The 18892-nt window shown below is 39.3% G+C and overlaps 1 long non-coding RNA gene across 2 annotated transcripts in view; it reads right to left on the minus strand.

Annotated features, from left to right (window-relative positions):
- Nucleotides 1–18892, minus strand: part of LOC108289017 — a 36486-nt gene that overhangs the window by 12775 nt on the left and 4819 nt on the right. For both annotated transcript variants that reach the window (XR_001818952.2, XR_001818953.2), the window contains exon 2: nucleotides 554–612. This is a non-coding gene — a long non-coding RNA (uncharacterized LOC108289017). The remainder of the gene's footprint in view (nucleotides 1–553; nucleotides 613–18892) is intronic.

Raw genomic sequence — 18892 nt, forward strand, 5'->3', positions numbered from 1 at the left:
AGAAATATGATCTTGCTGGCAATCCTTCCATTTTAGAAAATCTAAACAGTGTGATTCCATTCTGTTTTTCCCTCTCCACTCCAGAAACAAAACCAGTAACCAAATCCATTCTATTTCTTTCAAAACACATCTAACAATTAAGAGATGATATGCATGGCTCCATACTCTAAAAGGAAACCTTAGTTCCTGGGTATCATGGACTGTTGATGAGTGCTTGTTCAATTGACTGGTGTAGACTTCAATAATAAACTCTTCAATGCACTGTTCCAGATAAATCTTGCATCTCAGAAGTAGGACAAATACTGTTATTTTACTTCTGTCTACACATAAATGCAATATTTACATGTATTTATAATGGGTTAATACAAACAAACTGAGTTAACTGTTCTCGAGAGTAATAGAATTTGGACAACATGAATTCTCCTGTACTGGCATATAATTAATAGTTAGAGGCATTTTATTTCATGTGAAAGGTACCATTAAAAAATCGATGTTTAGTATTAAATAATTATTGCACATGATCTTCTCATCTGAGTTAATACTGAAGACCTACCCCCTGAAGCTGGTTTATCAAGTTGTGAATCTTCACGTGTAGAATTAATAAGTTCATGCCTGAAAGGTGAGAATAAACATTTAATATTTACCAGGCAATATTCAGCAAAGTAATATCCACTAATACATACTTAACGTTTAATCACCCAGGGTGGTTTGGAAAAGAAAAGACAGGCTGGGGACGGTGGTTCAGATGTATAATCCCAACATTTTGAAAGGCCGAGGCAGGCAGATTATGGGTCGAAAGTTTGAGACCAGCCTGGCCAATATGGTGAAACCCTGCTCTACTAAAAATACAAAATTTAGCCTGGAGTGGTGGCAGGTGCCTGTAATCGCAGCTACTAAGGAGGCTGAGGCAGAAGAATTGCAAGAACCCAGGAAACAGAGGCTGCAGTGAGCCAAGATGGTACCACTGTACTCCAGACAGGGTGACAGAGCAAGACTCTCTCTCAGGAAAAAAAATAATTAAGAAAAAATCATCTGAATGCTTGAGCACAATTGAATCTACAGAGTAACAAAACAAAATTACAACTGTAAATTGTCTCATCAGGTGCTTCATGGAGCATGTATCCTCACAAGTAAAGTGGTAACTTGGAAACACAAAGCTCTTTTGAAGCATATTACAAGCATTTTAAATGGGATACTTTAATATCCCATTGCATTCAAGGCTATCTCCTTCTAAAGACCTATAAATACAATCATATATTCCCTCATATGTTTTAAAAGTCTCAGGCCTAAAAACAAGACATGTATACTATTTTCTTCCATGTACCAAGGAAGGAAGGGAAGAGAGAAAAGAAAGAGAGAACCAGGTATGGTGGTTCACACCTGTAATCCCAGCAGTTTGGGTGGCCAAGGTGGGTGGTTCCAGGAGTTTGAAACTAGACGGGGCAACATAGTGAAACACTGTCTCTACTAAAAATACAAAAAATAGCTGAGTGTGGTGACATGTGAAGGTAGTCCCAACTTCACAAAAGGCTGAGGTAAAAGGATCATGAGTGTCTGGGAGTTTGAGGCTGCAATGAGCCATGATTACAGCACTGCATTCCTGCCCGGGCGACACAGTGAGATCCTGTCTCAAAAAAGAAATGTTGGGGAAAATGTGGAGAAACTGGAACCCACATACATTACTGGTGGGAATATAAAATGGTTTAACCACTTTGTTTGGGTGTTTCTTTTCTTGTCATTTTCATTTATTTTTTAAAATCAAGACAAGGTATTTCTATCTTGCCCAGGCTGGTCTCTTTTAACTCGTAAGCACATGTGATCCTCACACTTCAGCCTCTCATGTAGCTGGGATTACAGATGTGAGTCACCACACCTGACTGGTATAAACATTTTGGAAAACAGTTTCTCAAAATGCTAAATGTACAGTATCATAGAATGCAACAATCTCTCTACTAGGTATATATCCAAGAGAAATAAAAATATATGTCCACACAAAAACTTGTACATGAATCTTCATAGCAGCATTATTAATAATGGCCAATACATGAAAACAGCCCAAATGTTCATCAACTGATGAACAGATAAATAAAATGTAGTTTGACTCTACCATGGAGTATATTATTCAGCCATAGAAGGAAAAAAATACTGACACATGTTATGACATGAAGGAACTCTGTAAACATTGTGCTAGGAGAAAAAAAAAAAAAGAAAAAATGCCAGCGACCAAAGATCCCCACATAATGCACAGTCCTATTTATATAAAAGGTCCAGATTATGCAACTCTATAGAGGCAGAAAATAGATCAGCAGTTGCCTATGGGAGCACAGGGGTATAGGGAGAGTAGGAGCTAGTGGCAAAGAAATGCAGATTTCTCTATAGGGTAATGAAAGCTTCTAAAATTGATTGTGGTGATAGATGCACAGCTCCATGAATATTCTAAAAATCACTGAATTGTATGCTTTGACATATCAATTGTATGGTATGTTAACTACATTTCAGTAAAGCTGTCATTTAAAATAAACAGAGGGCTAGGCGCAGGTGACCCATGCCTGCATATAATCCCAGAACTTTGGGAGGCTGAGGCAGGAGGACTACTTAAGACCAGGAGTTCAAGACCACCCTGAACAACATAGCATGATCCCATTTCTACAAAAAAAAAAAAAAAAAAAAAAAAGCTTTTCGTGGTGGTGTACACCTGTAGTCCCAGCTACTTGGGAGGCTGAGGTGAGAGTATTGCTTGAGCCAGGAGTTTGAAGCTATAGCAAGCCATGATCACACCTCTGCACTGCAGCCTGAGTGATGGAGCAAGAAAAAAGGAAAGAAAAGAAATGCAAGTTTATATGATTTTGTGAGAGTAACCAAGTTTGAGAAGAAACAGAGAAGAAAAAATGAGCACTGAATGTTTAGGGTGGCTGGTTGGTGAGATTCAGTTGCTAGCTAACTGGCTTCTGAAAAAATTTGTTAGTAAAATTACAGCTCTGGGGATCAGCCATGCAGTCAAATGAAGAATGTTAAATCCATTACAAATGCTCATTATCTTTCTTTACATGCCTTCTAGTAAAAAATTCCTAAGGGCCTAAATAGCAAGTGGTATGAAATGACAGCAGCTCTTTATTAAAGAAATAACATCTCAATCTTGAAAAACCATGTGTCAAATATTGTTTTCCTCCTCCCATTTTATAAGTGTGCAACCGAAAGGACAGAGAATTGAAGTAATTTTCCTATGTGGCAGAGCACAGATTTAAATCCTTTCACTTTGGTCTGAGAGTTTGTGCTTTATTTTATTATTTTAAAATTCATCTTTAAATTTTTTTTAAAATTTTTTAATTTTATTTTTATGTTTTTATGTATTTTATTGCATTTTAGGTTTGGGGGTACATGTGAAGAACATGCAGGATAGTTACATAGGTATGTACATGGCAATGTGGTTTGCTGCCTTCCTCCTCATCACCTATATCTGGCATTTCTCCCCATGTTATCCCTCCCCAACTTCCCACCACCGCCACCCCTTGCTGATCCTTCCCTAGTTCAAAGCCAAGAGGCTTGTGTAAAATTCTGCTAGGATTAAAAAAAAAAAAAGCCTCTTGCTTTTCCTGACCACGGGTGCAGGCAGCACTCACGCTGTATTTTCTTTACTTTATGTATGTCCTCCTTGGATGGAGACATGACAGGAGCTCCCTTGGTCACTGTGCACCAGAAAGGAATTTGAAGAGAAGCACAGGGAAGCCAGTCTTACCTTCTTTGAGCTACTGAACCAATGTCAGCCTCAGCCCACCTGCACAATTATTATTATTATTATTATTATTACTATTTTCTGTTTTTTTTTTTAAATTGTATTTGGGCTCTGGGGTACATGTGTACATCCTTCATCCTGCAGGATTGGTGCATAGGTTCATACATGCCATGGTGGTTTGCTGTCTCCATTCCCCATGTTGCCTATGTCAGGCATTTCTCCTGGTGCTATCCTTCCACATCCTCCCCATCCCTTCTGCTGTTCCTCCCCTCCCTTCCCCTCCATGCCCCCACCTAGCCCTGTGGGTGTTGTTCCCTTCCCTGTGCCCAAGTGTTGTCAATGTTCGTCACCTGCCTATGAGTGAAAACGTGCAGTGCTTGGTTTTCTGTTCTTGTGTCAGTTGCTGAGAATGATGGTTTTAGTTTCATCCATGTCTCTACAAAGGACACAAGCTCATCGTTTTTTCTTGCTGCATATTATTCCATGATGATAGACTGGACAAAAAAAATGTGGCACATATACACAATGATTTTATGTGAGATAAACAGGCTCTTGTTTTTAAAAAATGATGAATTTTAAAATAATAAAATAAGGACTTGGCACGGTGGCTCATACATCTAATCCCAGCACTTTGGGAGGCTGAGGTGGGTGGATCACAAGGTCAGAAGTTCAAAACCAGCCTGGTCAGCATGGTGAAACCCCATCTCTACTAAAAATACAAAAATTAGCCAGGCATGGTTGCACACACCTGTAGTCCCAACTACTCAGGAGGCTGAGGCAAGAGAATCATCTGAACCCAAAAGGTGGAGATTGTGGTGAGCAGAGACTGCACCATTGCACTCCAGCCTGGGCAACAGAGCCAGACTCCATCTCAAAATATAATAATAATAAAAATGAAATGAAATGAAATAAAGCACAAACTCTGAGGCCAAAGTGATAGTATTTATATCTGTTCTCTGCCACTTAGGAAAATTACTTTAATTATCTGTTCTATAGGTTGCACACCTGTAAAATGGTAGGAGGAAAATAATATTTGACTCACGGTTTTCAAAAATTGAGATGTTTTTTCTTTAATAAACAGCTGTTATCATTTCAGACCACTTGCTATTTAGGCACTTAGAAATTTTTCACTAGAAGCCATGTAAAGAAAGATGATGGACATTTGTAATGGATTTAGCATTCATCATTCTCCCTATTTGGGAAATCACAGCTGGCTGCAGTAGCAAACAATCCTAATTCCTGGTAATATTGTTCCTGGTAATGGCATTTCTACAGCTCCAATCCCTTTAACTCATTACATTAGCTCTTCATTTCTCTATTTTTCTTAACATCGAATTGATAACCAAGAGCTTATGTTATTAAATAAGCTTTAGGTTAACAGGATCAATATATGAAGACTTTAAAGATACCCCCCAAAAAAAGCTCACAGAAGTACACACCGAATGTGCCAACTGATTACTATGAACTGATTTACTTTTGAGAGAGAAACATGCAGTTTCTTATATGCTACTGACAGTGCCTGTAAAAATGGTGCACATTAACTGGCTGTTTTATTTTCTTCCCAATCTTAATATCTAGTACCCACAGACATCAATCAGGGCGCCAGCATATACAATGTAATGTTATACTAGAGCTATGAGGGGAGGCAAAGAGTAGAAATCAGAGCTACTTTGCTAGCAGGTGTCCTCTGTCCAGAATATTTAAAAGGAGACTATTCCCCCAGAGCTCACTTGCAGAATGTCAGGTCAGTGAGCCCTGGGGGAATAGCCTCCTTTAAAACACTGTCTTGTGCAGCCCTCAGTGCTTCTGCAGAATGCGACACCATGCTAAAAAGCACCATCTCCTCTACCTCTTACCCTTAGCATGTGTTACTGGGCTTTGGGACTGCTTGTCTTCTCACTACCCCATCTTTTCTTCTGAATATCTTGGTCTTCATGGTGACCTCTCATCTCACCAACCTTGTGAATCTTGGGGGCCATTGCTTCTTCAGTTGCTTCCCTCACCAATGTATCAATTGAACATGGCATGGAATAATTGCTTCAGAGTACAACTACTATGACCTTAGAACCAGCTGGTCCCAGAACATTTTAAAAAAATATTTTATTGCATTGTAGGTTTTGGGGAACATGTGAAGAACATGCAAAATTGTTGCATAGGTACATACATGGAAATGTAGTTTGCTGCCTTCCTCCCCATCAGCTATACCTGGCATTTCTCCACATGTTATCCCTCCCCAACTCCCCATCCCCTGCTCTTTCTCCCCTAGTTACTCCCAAGGATCCCAGTGTGTGATGTTCCCCTCCCTGTGTCCATGTGTTCTCATTGTTCAACACTCACCTATGAGTGACAACATGCAGTGTCTGATTTTCTGTTCTTGTGTCAGTTTGCTGAGAATGATGGTTTCCAGGTTGATCTATGTTCCTAAAAAAGACACGAACTCATCATTTTTTGTGGCTGCATAGTATTCCATGGCATATATGTGCCATATTTTCCTTGTCCAGTCTATTATTGATGGGCATTTGGGTGGGTTCCAACTCTTTGCTACTGTAAACAGTGCTGCAATGATCATTCATGTGCATGTGTCCTTAAAATAAAATGATTTGTAATCCTTTGGATATATACCCAGTAATGGAATTGTTGCATGAAATGGAATTTCTATTTCTAGATCCTTGAGGAATTGCCAAATTATCTTCCACAATGGTTGAACTAATTTACACTCCCACAAATAGTGTAAAAATACTTCAGGACATCTTCTGACTCTAAAGTTCTTGAGATATCAGATATAGTTGGAACAAAATATAGGACCATGCTCCCTAAACATGAGATTGTAATCGTTGCCTAGATGTTATTTAATCTATGCTTTTACTCATGCCATTCCTTCTATCAGGAGTAGCTTTGTCTCTGCCTGGTGACATTCTCCTCTTTCAGTAAGGCCTAATTTTAAAATAATCTTCTAAACCCTTCAAAAAAATTAATAAACACAGGAACTGGTTTTTCAAAAAGATCAACAAAATAGACAGACCACTAGCCAGATTAATAAAAAAAAAAAAGAGAGAAGAATCAAATAGATGCAATAAAAAATGATAAAGGGGATATCACCACAGATTCCACAGAGATTCAAACCATCATCAGAGATTGTTACAAATAACTCTATGCACATAAGGTAGTAAACCTGGAAGAAATAGATAAATACCTGTACACTTACATCCTCCCAAGTCTAAACCAGGACGAAGTCGAATCCCTGAATAGACCAATAACAAGGTCTTACGTTGAGGCAGCAATTAAGAGCCTACCACCCAAAAAAAGCCCAGGTCGAGATGGGTTCACAGCCAAGTTCTACCAGGCATACAAAGAGGAGCTGGTACCATTCCTTCTGAAACTATTCCAAACAATACAAAAAGAGGGAATCCTTCCCAAATCATTTTATGAGACCAACATCATCCTGATACCAAAACCTGGCAGAGGCTCAGCAAGAAAAGAAAACTTCAGGCCAATATCCATGATGAACATAGATGCAAAAATCTTCAATAAAATATAGTCAAACCAATTGCAACAGCACATCGAAAAGCTTATCCACCATGATCAAGTAGGCTTCATCCCTGGGATGCAAGGCTGGTTCAACATACGCAAGTCTATAAATTATGTTCACCACATAAACAGAACCAAAGACAAAAACCACATGATTATCTCAATTAATGCAGAGAAGGCCATTGACAAAATTCAACAGCCTCAAAAAACTAAGTATAGACGGAACATATCTCAAAATAATAAAAGCTATTTATGACAAACCAACAGCCAATATCATACTGAATGGGCAAAAACTGGAAACATTCCCTTTGAAATCTGGCACTAGACAAGGATGCCCTATCTCACCACTCCTATTCAATACAGTACTAGAAGTTCTAGCCAGAGCAATCCGGCAAGAAAAAGAAATAAAGGGCATTCAAATAGGAAAGGAGGAAGTCAAATTGTCTCTATTTGCAGACGACATGATTGTATGTCTAGATGACCCCATCATCTCAGCCCCAAACCTCCTGAAACTGATAAACAACTTCAGCAAAGTCTCAGGATACAAAATCAATATGCAAAAATTACATGCATTCCTATACACCAATAACAGACTTAAAGATGGCCAAATCAAGAACGAACTGCCATTCACAATTGCCACAAAGAGAATAAAATACCTAGGAATACAACAAGGGATGTAAAGGACCTCTTCAAGGAGAACTACCAAACACTGCTCAATGAAATAAGAGAGGACAAAAACAGATGGAGAAACATTACATGTTCATGGTTAGGAAGAATCAATATCATGAAAATGACCATACTGCCCGAAGTAATTTACAGATTCAATGCTATCCCCATCAAGCTACCAATGACCTTTTTCACAGAACTGGAAAAAACCACCTTAAACTTGGTATAGAACCAAAAGAGAGCCTACATAGCCAAGTCAATACTAAGCAAAAAGAACAAAGTGGGAGGCATCACACTACCAGACTTTAAACTGTAGTACAAGCCTACAGTAATCAAAACAGCGTGGTACTGGTACCAAAACAGAGATATAGACAAATGGAACAGAACAGAGGCCTTGGAGGCAACACCACACATGTACAACCATCTGATCTTTGACAAACGTGAGAAAAAAAAGCAATGTGGGAAGGAGTCCCTGTTTAATAAATGGTGCTGGGAAAACTGGCTAGCCATGTGCAGAAAGCAGAAACTGGACCCCTTCCTCACACCTTACACTAAAATTAACTCTAGATGGATTAAAGACTTAAACATAATACCTAACACCATAAAAACCCTAGAAAAAAATCTAGGCAAAACCATTCAGGACATAGGCACAGGCAAGGACTTCATGACCAAAACACCAAAAGCATTGGTAACAAAAGCCAAAATAGACAAATGGGATCTAATCAAACTCCACAGCTTCTGCACAGCAAAAGAAATAGTCATTAGAGTGAATCAGAAACCAACAGAATAGGAAAATTTTTTTGCTATCTACCCATCTGACAAAGGGCTGATATCCAGAATCTACAAAGAACTGAAACAGATTAACAAGAAAAAAACAAACGAACAAGCCCATCGAAATGTGGGCAAAGGTTATGAACAGACATTTTCAAAAGAAGACATATATGAGGCCAACAAAACATATGAAGAAATGCTCATCATCACTGGTCATTGGAGAAATGCAAATCAAAACTACATTGAGATACCATCTCACACCAGTTCGAATCGCGATCATTAAAAAATCTGGAGACAACAGATGCTGGAGAGGATGTGGAGAAATAGGAACAATTTTTCACTGTTGGTGGGAGTGTAAATTGCTTCACCCATTGTGGAAGACATTGTGGCTATTCCTTAAGGACCTAGAAATAGAAATTCCATTTGACCCAGCAATCCCATTACTGGGTATATATCCAAAGGATTATAAATCATTCTACTGTAAGGACACATGCACACGAATGTTCATTGCAGTACTGTTTACAATAGCCAAGACCTGGAACCAACCCAAATGCCCATCGATGATAGACTGGACAGGGAAAATGTGGCACATATACACCATGGAGTATTATGCAGCTATCAAAAATAATGAGTTCCTGTCTTTTGCAGGGACATGGATGAACCTGGAAACCATCATTCTCAGCAAACTGACACAAGAACAGAACAGCAAACACCGCATGTTCTCACTCATAGGTGAGTGTTGAACAATGAGAGCACATGGACACAGGGAGGGGAGCATCACACCAGGGTCTGTAGGGGGGAAATAGGGGAGGGTCAGCTGGGTGTTGGCAGTTGGGGAGAGAGAGCATGGGAAGAAATGACAGATATAGGTGATACAGAGGAAGGTAGGATATCACACTGCCATGTGTGTACCTATGCAACAATCTTGCATGTTCTTCACATGTACCCCCAAACCTAAAATGCAATAAAAATAAAAATAATAATCTTCCCCATAAAGTTCCTGTTACTTTGAAATTAACCGCCCTTTTACATAGTGTCATCATTCACCTTGTTCAAATCTTTATATGTTTAGGCTCAGGTGTGTGTGGTCATATAACGTGTTTTTACCAAAAGGAACATCTCACACACTTTACAAGGAGGTCCTTCAGGAAAGGATGGCACCTCACATATGAGCTCTCTGATCCTCTGATCTTTTCCAAAAGGAGAAAAGTAAAGGTTTGAGTAGATTTTTAATTATTGGCATATTTTCAACAGAAATAATCTGGTATCAAGTTGCTCAAAGATGCCTACAACCTTTCATAAGAGAAACATCTAATCCATAACCGAGTTTATGTTATTAAGTAAGCTTTCCTTTAAGAGGATCAATAAATGAAGAGTTTAAATACTCTCTCTAGTTCCAGTTTATCTGGCATATCCTCTGTGAGGTATACTCTTAGTCATATTCCATAGTCTTGTGAGTATACCAGATGACTAAATGAGGACTACTGCACCACTAAACACCAGTAATGAAAACTCTTATTTAAAGCTTGACACGTAGGGCATAATGATCCTAGACCAGGCACTGTAACTCATGCCTGTAATCCTAGTACTTTGCAAGGCCAAAGTGGGCAGATTGCCTGAGCACAGAAGTTTGAGATGAGCTTGGTGGGCAACATGCTAAATAAATACAACAGCTAAATACAAAAAATTAGCTGCGTATGGCAGCGGGCATCTGCTGTCCCACCTATTCAGGAGGCAAAGGCAGGAGAAATGCTTGAACCCAGGAGGCAGAGGTTGCAGTGAGCTGAGATTGCACCACTGTGCTCCACCCTGGGAGACAGAGCAAGACTCCATCTCAAAAAAAAAAAAAAAAATCCTAATGCAGTTATTTCCTTTTGCATTTATGAGGAGATGTAAGAAATACCCATATGTGATAGTTGGTTTGGAACTGTCTTTGGTATTATATGAAGTATTTTAATACAGAAACATAAAAACATGAGAATGCTGCAGACCCCATGGGCATGGAGAGAAGGAAGTACACTACAGGGTGTTATAGGAAATACTTTCATTCCAGGCACTGCTGTTTAAAGTACCTCTAAACTTCCCTTAAAAGAATAGAAAAAACAAAAAAGACACAACATGAAGAAACATTTCACGTGACCCTCTGCACTATTATTTGTTTTAATAACAATAAAAAAAGCGTTTCAGGGATTTTTTTTTGAATGCAGTTTATGATGTGATCCATGTTATTTATTTTCTGTTAATGATTTTCAAAATTTCAATTAAAAACATTCAGAAATTTAGCTTTACCACAGTAAGCTGTTCACATGGAAAACTAGTTTGGTTAACTTTATCTGTATAAACATACAACTAGTTAACTGACATAACTATTAAACTGGAGAATCAACAGAAACATGCCAAGGACTTGCCCTTATTTTCCACAGTGACCTCAATTTCAGGAATGTTTTCATTACTCGCAGGATTTCATGGTCTTTTAGGGGACTGCAAAGCTGTAAAATAGGCACAGAATTACTTTAAGGTATTGTTGGAAAAAATGTACAAGGAGATGCTCTAAAAGAGCAGAGTATTAAAATTTATACAGTTTGGCTCTTTTCAAAGAAACCTGCAGAATCACCGAGAGAGATCCAAGATGGCTGATCACTAGCAGCTCGGGATTGTAGCTTCCACTGAAAGTGCAGGGAACGAGAGGACGCCACACTTTCAGATCAGTTTTTGTTGCTCACACACCAGGAGATTCCCAGCGGAGGAGCCCCACGGGTTACCAACGTGACTCTTGAGGCCAGTGAGGCAGTTTTGCTGCTGCCTTGGTGCGGCAGTTCTTGGTGCAGAGTCAGAAAAGCACGATCAATCTTAAAGCTGCTGTTTTGGCTGGTGCAGTGGGTTGCTCAGATTTTAGTGCTGGGAATCAACAAGTTGGACGTCCACTCAGAAACCCAACTATAAAGACGGTAATTATAAAGACCATAGATGGATACATCTATAACAAAGGGAAGAAACCAGCCTAAAAAGGCTGAGAATACCCAAAATCAGAACGCCTCTCCCTCTACAGGGGATCACAGTTACTCATCAACAACAGAACAAGGCCTGATGGAGAAAGACTGTGTTCCATTAGCAGAAGCAGGCTTTAAAAAGTGGATGATAAGAAACTTCTGGGAATTAAAAGAACTTGTTCTAACCCAATGCAAAGAAACTAAGAACTTAGAAAAAAGGTTTGACGAAATGTTAAAAATAACACACAATTTAGAGAGGAATATAAGTGAATTAGTGGAGCTGAAAAACACAACATGAAAACTTCGCAAACTATGCACAAGTTTTAACAGCCGAATTGATCAAGGAGAAGAAAAGATATTAGAGGTTGAAGACCAACTTAATGAAATAAAACAAAAAGACAAGATTAGAGAAAAAAGGATAAAAAAGGTCTCCAAGAAATATGGGACTATGTGAAAAGACCTAATCTACATTTGATAGGTGTACCTGAATGTGACAAAGAGAATCAATCAAAGCTGGAAAATATGCTTCAGGATATTATTCAGAAAAACTTTCCCAACCTAGCAAGGCAGGACAATATTCAACTCCAGGTAATACAGAGAACACCATAAAGATATTCCTCAAGAAGACCAACCTCAAGGCACATAATTGCCAGATTCACCAGGGTTGAAATGAAAGAGAAAATACTGAGGGCAGTCAGAGAGAAAGGTCAGGTTACCCATAAAAGGAAGCCTATCAGACTCACAGCAGATCTCTCAGCAGAAACCCTGCAAGACAGAAGAGAGTGGGAGGCCAACATTCAACATCCTTAAAGAAAAGAACTTTCAACCCAGAATTTTACATACAGCCAAACTAAGCTTCATAAGCGAAGGAAAAATAAAATCTTTTGTGAACAAGCAAGCACTCAGAGATTTCATCACCACCAGGCCTGCTTTACAAGAGCTTCTGAAAGAACCACTACAAATAGAAAGGAACAACCAGTATCAGCCTTTCTAAAAAATACCAAAAAAATAAAGAACATCAACATAATTAAGAACTTTCATCAAGTAATGGGCAAAACAGCCAGCTAACATTAAATGGCAGTATCAAACTCACATATATTGTTATTAATTCTAAATTTAAATCCCCCAATCCAAAGACACAGACAGGCAAAAAAAGCCAAGACCCATTGGTATGCTACATCCAGATCCATCTCACATGCAAGGATACACAAAGACTCAAAACAAAGGGATGGAGAAAAATTTACCAACCAAATGGAGAGCAAAAATAAATAATTAGAAAGCAGGAGTTGCAATTTTTGCTCATAAAATAGACGTTAAAGCAACAAAGATCAAAAGAAGCAAAGGAGGATGTTACATAATGATAAAAGGATCAATGTAACAAGAAGAGCTAAAGATCCTAAATATATGCGCACCCAATACAGGAATACCCAGATATATAAGACTTATAAAGAGACTTGGACTCCCATACAATAATAGTGAGAGACAACATCAATATTAGACAGATCAATGAGACAGAAAGTTAACATCGATATCCATGACTTGAACTCAGATCCGGAACAAGTAGACTTACTTAACATTTATAGAACTCTCCACTTTAAATACACAAAATATACACCTTTATCAGTACCACATCACACCTATTTATAGGTTTAAATGAAATATTGGTTGGCTGCTTGTTAGTTATTTTCTTCCCTCATTTTTTTTCATGTCTTTATTATTAAACACAATGACAGGCATACCCATTTTTAGACTGCATTCTAGCCCGGGCAATAAAGCAACACCCCTGTTCTCTCTCCCTCTTCTTCTCCTTCTTCTTTCTTCCTCTCCTTCATTCTTTTCTTTTCTTTTTCTTTTTTTTTTATTGGTTCTCTTTCTTTCTTTCCCTCTTTCTTACTCTTAAAAAAAAAAAGAAAGAAAAACATGCAGAATTAAACTTACAGTGCAATCCTCCACAGGGGCTCAACAAAGCCAAAAAACCATGAATGAAGTGGGATTGCAAATGTAAAGCTTCCAATGAAATGTTTTTTTATTAAAGAAAAAAAAAAAAGAAAGAAAGAAAAAGAGGCCCATTAATTAAAATACCTTCAAAAGCCAAGAAACTAACTGCAAATCCCACATAGATATTGGCCAATGATTCTGCATAATTTAAGAAACGCTGATAAAGAATGTCTTAATGCAGTGAAATATAATATGAAGTACATGTAATCTCTCATCTTTGGTGTTTATTTTACCAGCCATTTCAGGAAAGAAGTAGGAAATAATTAGTTCAGGTCTAGAAAGAAAATCAAGAAACGTTACAGTAGCCAGTACAATGGTGGTCTCACAGCTAGTAAAACAGTCATAATATGATCAGAATTTATTCCTAAAGGCATTTACAGAGTCATCCTGTAATGTAACAATAATTCCTATCATTGTGGACAAAAACCCTGATGTTTGCTTCCCATGACTGGCAAGTAGCTGTATGAAGAGTAAACTATTTCTTTAATCAAAAGAAAATTAACGCTAGTATACTTCCTTCAGCCACTAAAATTCTGCAGAAGCATAGATATAATAAAAAAATCATCAGGTGGGTTGTGGTGGCTCATTCCTGTAATCCAAGCACTTTGGGAGGCCTTGGGGGGAGGTCACCTGAGGTCAGGAGTTTGAGACCAGCCTGACCAACTTGGTAAAACCCTGTCTCTACTAAAAATACATAAATTAGTTGATGATGGCGGTGCAATCCTGTAACCCCAGCTACTCAAGAGACTGAGGCAGGAGTATCACTTGAACCCAACAGTCTGAGGTTGCATTGAGCCAAGATCCTGACATTGCACTCCAGCCCGGGCAACAAGAGCAAAATTCTGTCTCAAAAAAAGAAAAAGGAAAGACACTTAATCATCAATATTTTGTCGCTCAAAAGATTGACTCAGGAATAACAGAGTAGATTAAACCCAGCAAATTAAACTTCATTCAAGCACTTAGGCATATTTCAAGCCACCACAGTGCCTCTGAACACTGTGGAGGTGGTGGTCACTATCCTTGCACTGATAAAGATGACTGAGTACAGGATGGGGACCTGCTGGGGCAAAGCACACTGCCACGACTGTAGCTCTGTTGGAAAAATGTTCAGTGCCACTAAGAAAAACTAGCACTGAGACAAAGGATCTCTCAGCAAAGCCAATTTTTACTTTTTCTACTTCCTTCACTGCAGGAAGGGTACCCTCACTAGCCATCTTGCCACAAGAGTACAAAGAACAAAGGAAAAGCAGACATATTTATCCCTTATGTATTTGGCGTCGTCCTTAATGCTGTGTCTGATCTCCACTGGCTGGAGCCAGACCTCTGTGTTCTAAGCAGAAATAACCAAAGACCATTCCACACAGCAGCAGTCCCTGCCAGCCTTTGCATTCTATCAAGAGGCAGGGTAGCTGTTCAAAGACAGGTGGTGTCTATGATGCAACTAAGCAGCACTCAGTAAGTCTGAGTCATCAGACACAGAGTAGTCAGGATTCCTGATAAGGGACAGGAATCATCAACACAAGTTACTGAGATAACAGGCACAAATGCCCCAGGAATGCTGCAAATGCCCTGCACTCCTTACTTCCTTCTCCATGAGAGTTATACCCAATCAACTGAAACATACTTTCTTGCTGAGCCTCCTCAGAATCATTCAAAACAGCATTCCAGAAAACTGCTGTCAATAAATCTAAGTATTTGCTACATGTGTTAGCCAGATTAGAAGTACAGAGAGTGGAATGACACTTATCCCAACACCTCCTTTCCTCTCCCATTCTGACACATGAGAAAGCTGAATTCAAGAGAAATGAAGTCATTAAACCAAATCCTGGTTTCTGGGACCTTCCTTTTTTAAGTCCTGAACTTCCATAATTCATTCAGACATGATCCTTCATTGATATGTTATTAAAGATATACTGTAGGGGAAGGCACTGTGAGTGAGACTCTCCAAAAAATAAAAAATACAAAAATGGGTTTCAATTAAAAAAAAAGTTTGACAGTTTTTGGCAATGTTTGAATAGAAAATAAGAGTACTGGCCAGGTGCAGTGGCTCATACTTGGAATCCCAGCACTTTGGGAGGCTTAGTCAGGCAGATCACCTGAAATCAGGAGTGCGAGACCAGCCTGGGGACAAACATGGATAAAACCCATTTCTAGTAAAAATACAAAATTAGCCAGGTGTTGTGGGGATGCCTATAACCCAGCTACTCAGGAGGCTGAGGCAGGATAATCATTTGAACTGGGGAGGCGGAGGTTGTGGTGAGCCAAGGTCGTGCCATTGCACTCCAGCCTGGGCAACAAGAGCGAAACTCTATCTCAAAAAGAAGAAAAAAGTATCACTTTCAAATAAGCTGACACTTTCTGAACATGTAATAACCAGAGTAACAGACCCACAGAGACCAGTGAGAAGATTAAAAACTACCCCTGTAAACCTCAGTGACACATAGACCACAAGGAAAACTTCCTCTTCCTGTCCCCCAACTAATCCACAGCAACATAATGTCAGCAAGGTGCACCATCTCTCTCCCCTACCTCCAGGCAGCCACAGGGAAAATGGAAGGCAAAGGGACCTCTCTCTGTGTCACTGATAACTGAGGTTCAATAGGAAACAAGAGGCATGAGGGACACCCATATGTAGGTAACAAGTTTAGTGTCTCCCCTTTGTCTTTCTGCTTCAGATATTATCTGCATCTGCTGCTCGTTTCATGATAAGGAAGGAAGCAGCAATAGCATGCCTACTGTGGAAATGTGGGACTACTCATTAGGCATCATGGAACTCAATGCAGGAGTTTTCACAACCCTGGGAAGCTTCAGAACCTGGTCTCCTAACACACATCGAAGATTTGTAAGGATCTTGCCCAAGAAGTGGACCGTGAACCTTCAGGAGTTCACACAGGTTTGCTAGGGTCTTCACACCACTAAGCATAGTCATAGAAACTCCTTCATTTCCTTTTAAAACAATTGTTTTCTCAATTATCCCTCTAAAATTGGGAAGTTTAGACTGGGCACAGTGGCTCACACCTGTAATCCCAGCACTTTTTAAGGCCAAGGTGGACAGATTACTTGAGGTCAGAAGTTTGAGATCAGCTCGGCCTCACTTGAGGCCAGGATGGTAAAACCCTGAATCTACTAAAAAATACAAAAATTAGCTGGGCATGGTGGTGGATACCTGTCATCCTTGCTGCTCAGGAGGCTGAGGCATGAGAATCCCTTGAACCCAGGAGGCACAGGTTGCAGTGGGCCAAGATGGCACCACTGTACTCCAGCCTGGGTGACAGAGCAAGATGGTATCAAAAAACTAAATAAAATCAAATAAATTGGGCAGTTTAGAGCCTCTGATACAGCTAGTGAGTGTGCACAATGATTACTGGCAATGAGCTAATAAACATCATTAAGTAGGCCATGGTGGTTTTTAAAAATTGTGATTATTAAAAATATATACAACAGGCTGGGTGTGGTGGCTTACACCTGTAATCCCAGCACTTTGGGAGGCCAAGGCAGGTGGATCATGAGCTCAAGAGATCGAGACCATCCTGGCCAACATGGTGAAACCATGTCTCTCCTAAAAATACAAAAATTAGCCAGGCATGGTGGCACACGCCTGTGATTCTAGCTACTTGAGAGGCTGAGGTGGAAAAATTGCTTGAACCCAGGAGGCAGAGGTTGCAGTGAGCTGAGACTGTGCCACTGCACTCCAGCCTGGCAGCAGAGTAAGACTCCATCTCAAACAGAGTAAAAAAAAAAAAAAAAAAAAAAAAAAAAAACCCTATATATCTATATATACACAACATAAAATTTACCATTTTAGCCATGTTAAGTGTACGGTTCAATGGTATTACTTACACACACATTGTTGTGCAACCCTCACTAACATCCATCTCCAGAACTTTTTCATCTTCTCCAAATAAACCTCCATACCCATTAGAGAGTAACTTACTATTCTCCCTTCCCACAGTCCCTAGCAACCACCACTTAGGCCAAGATGGTTCAAGCATTCTGCAATTTTCACTGCTTTAATTCTTTGTCTTGTATCATACAATGTTCTATTGCAGTGGACTATGGATTAAAAACAAAAAGTCTAAGAACACTGATAAAGCCCAATTGTCAATTAGAGGCATAAAAACAGTATCAAGTCATTCAGTTTGCATATAGCGAATATGCGAAGAATAACCATATCCAAATTGGCTCTGTAACTGTTAGAGGAAAGGCATTTCATATCTACAATGTGTTACTCCCTTGTAGATGTACAGCTGAAACTGTCTGTGGTAACTTCCACAATGTAGAAACAAAATTTAGAAATTACATGTAAGAGAAATCATTTTATGTGAAATGCAAAAATTCAAAACATGAGGTCAAGAAAGCATGTTTCCTTTACTTTTAAAAAATGTGGCCAGATGCTGTGGCTCACATTTGTACTCCCAGCACTTTGGGAGGTCAAAGCCATTGGATCACTTGAGGCCAGGATTTGAGACCAGCCTGGAAAACATGGAGAAACCTCATCTCTACTAAAAATACAAGAATTACCCAGGCATAGTGGTGTGTACCTGTAATCCCAAATACTCCAGAGGTTGAGGCAGAAGAATCACGTGAACCCGGGAGGTCAAGGTTGCAGTGAGCTGAGATTGCACCACTGCACTCCAGCCCGGGGGACAGAGCAAGACTCCATCTCAAGAAAAAAAAGATTTTAGGAAATAATTAAATTTTCAACTATAATGTATATTTTATCTCAAACTAAGCATAATATTTTATTAAATTTTTTAAACAATCATACTTTTTCTTAATCAATTTAAATTAAGTAGTGCATATCACCTATTAAATGAGAAAACATCTTTACATAAAATGGAGGCTATTAAATGTTAAAGTCTATATTAGAGCAAGTTGTATAATAGTTTAATAATCTTGATATTAAAAATATTTTATGGCCGGGTGCAGTGGCTCACGCCTATAATCTCAGCACTTTGGGAGGCTGACACGGGTGGATTATGAGGTCAAGAGATCAAGACCATTCTGGTCAACATGGTGAAACCCCGTCTCTACTAAAGATACAAAAATTAGCTGGGCACGGTGGCGCACACCTGTAGTCCCAGCTACTGGGGAGGCTGAGCAGGAGAATTGCTTGAACCCAGGAGATGGAGGTTGCAGTGAGCCGAGATTGTGCCATTGCACTCCAGCCTGGGTAACATGAGTGAAACTCCATCTCCAAAAAAAA

Source organism: Cebus imitator, unplaced genomic scaffold (genome assembly GCF_001604975.1).
Source record: "Cebus imitator isolate Cc_AM_T3 unplaced genomic scaffold, Cebus_imitator-1.0 Scaffold388, whole genome shotgun sequence".
Taxonomy (NCBI): Eukaryota; Metazoa; Chordata; class Mammalia; order Primates; family Cebidae; genus Cebus; species Cebus imitator.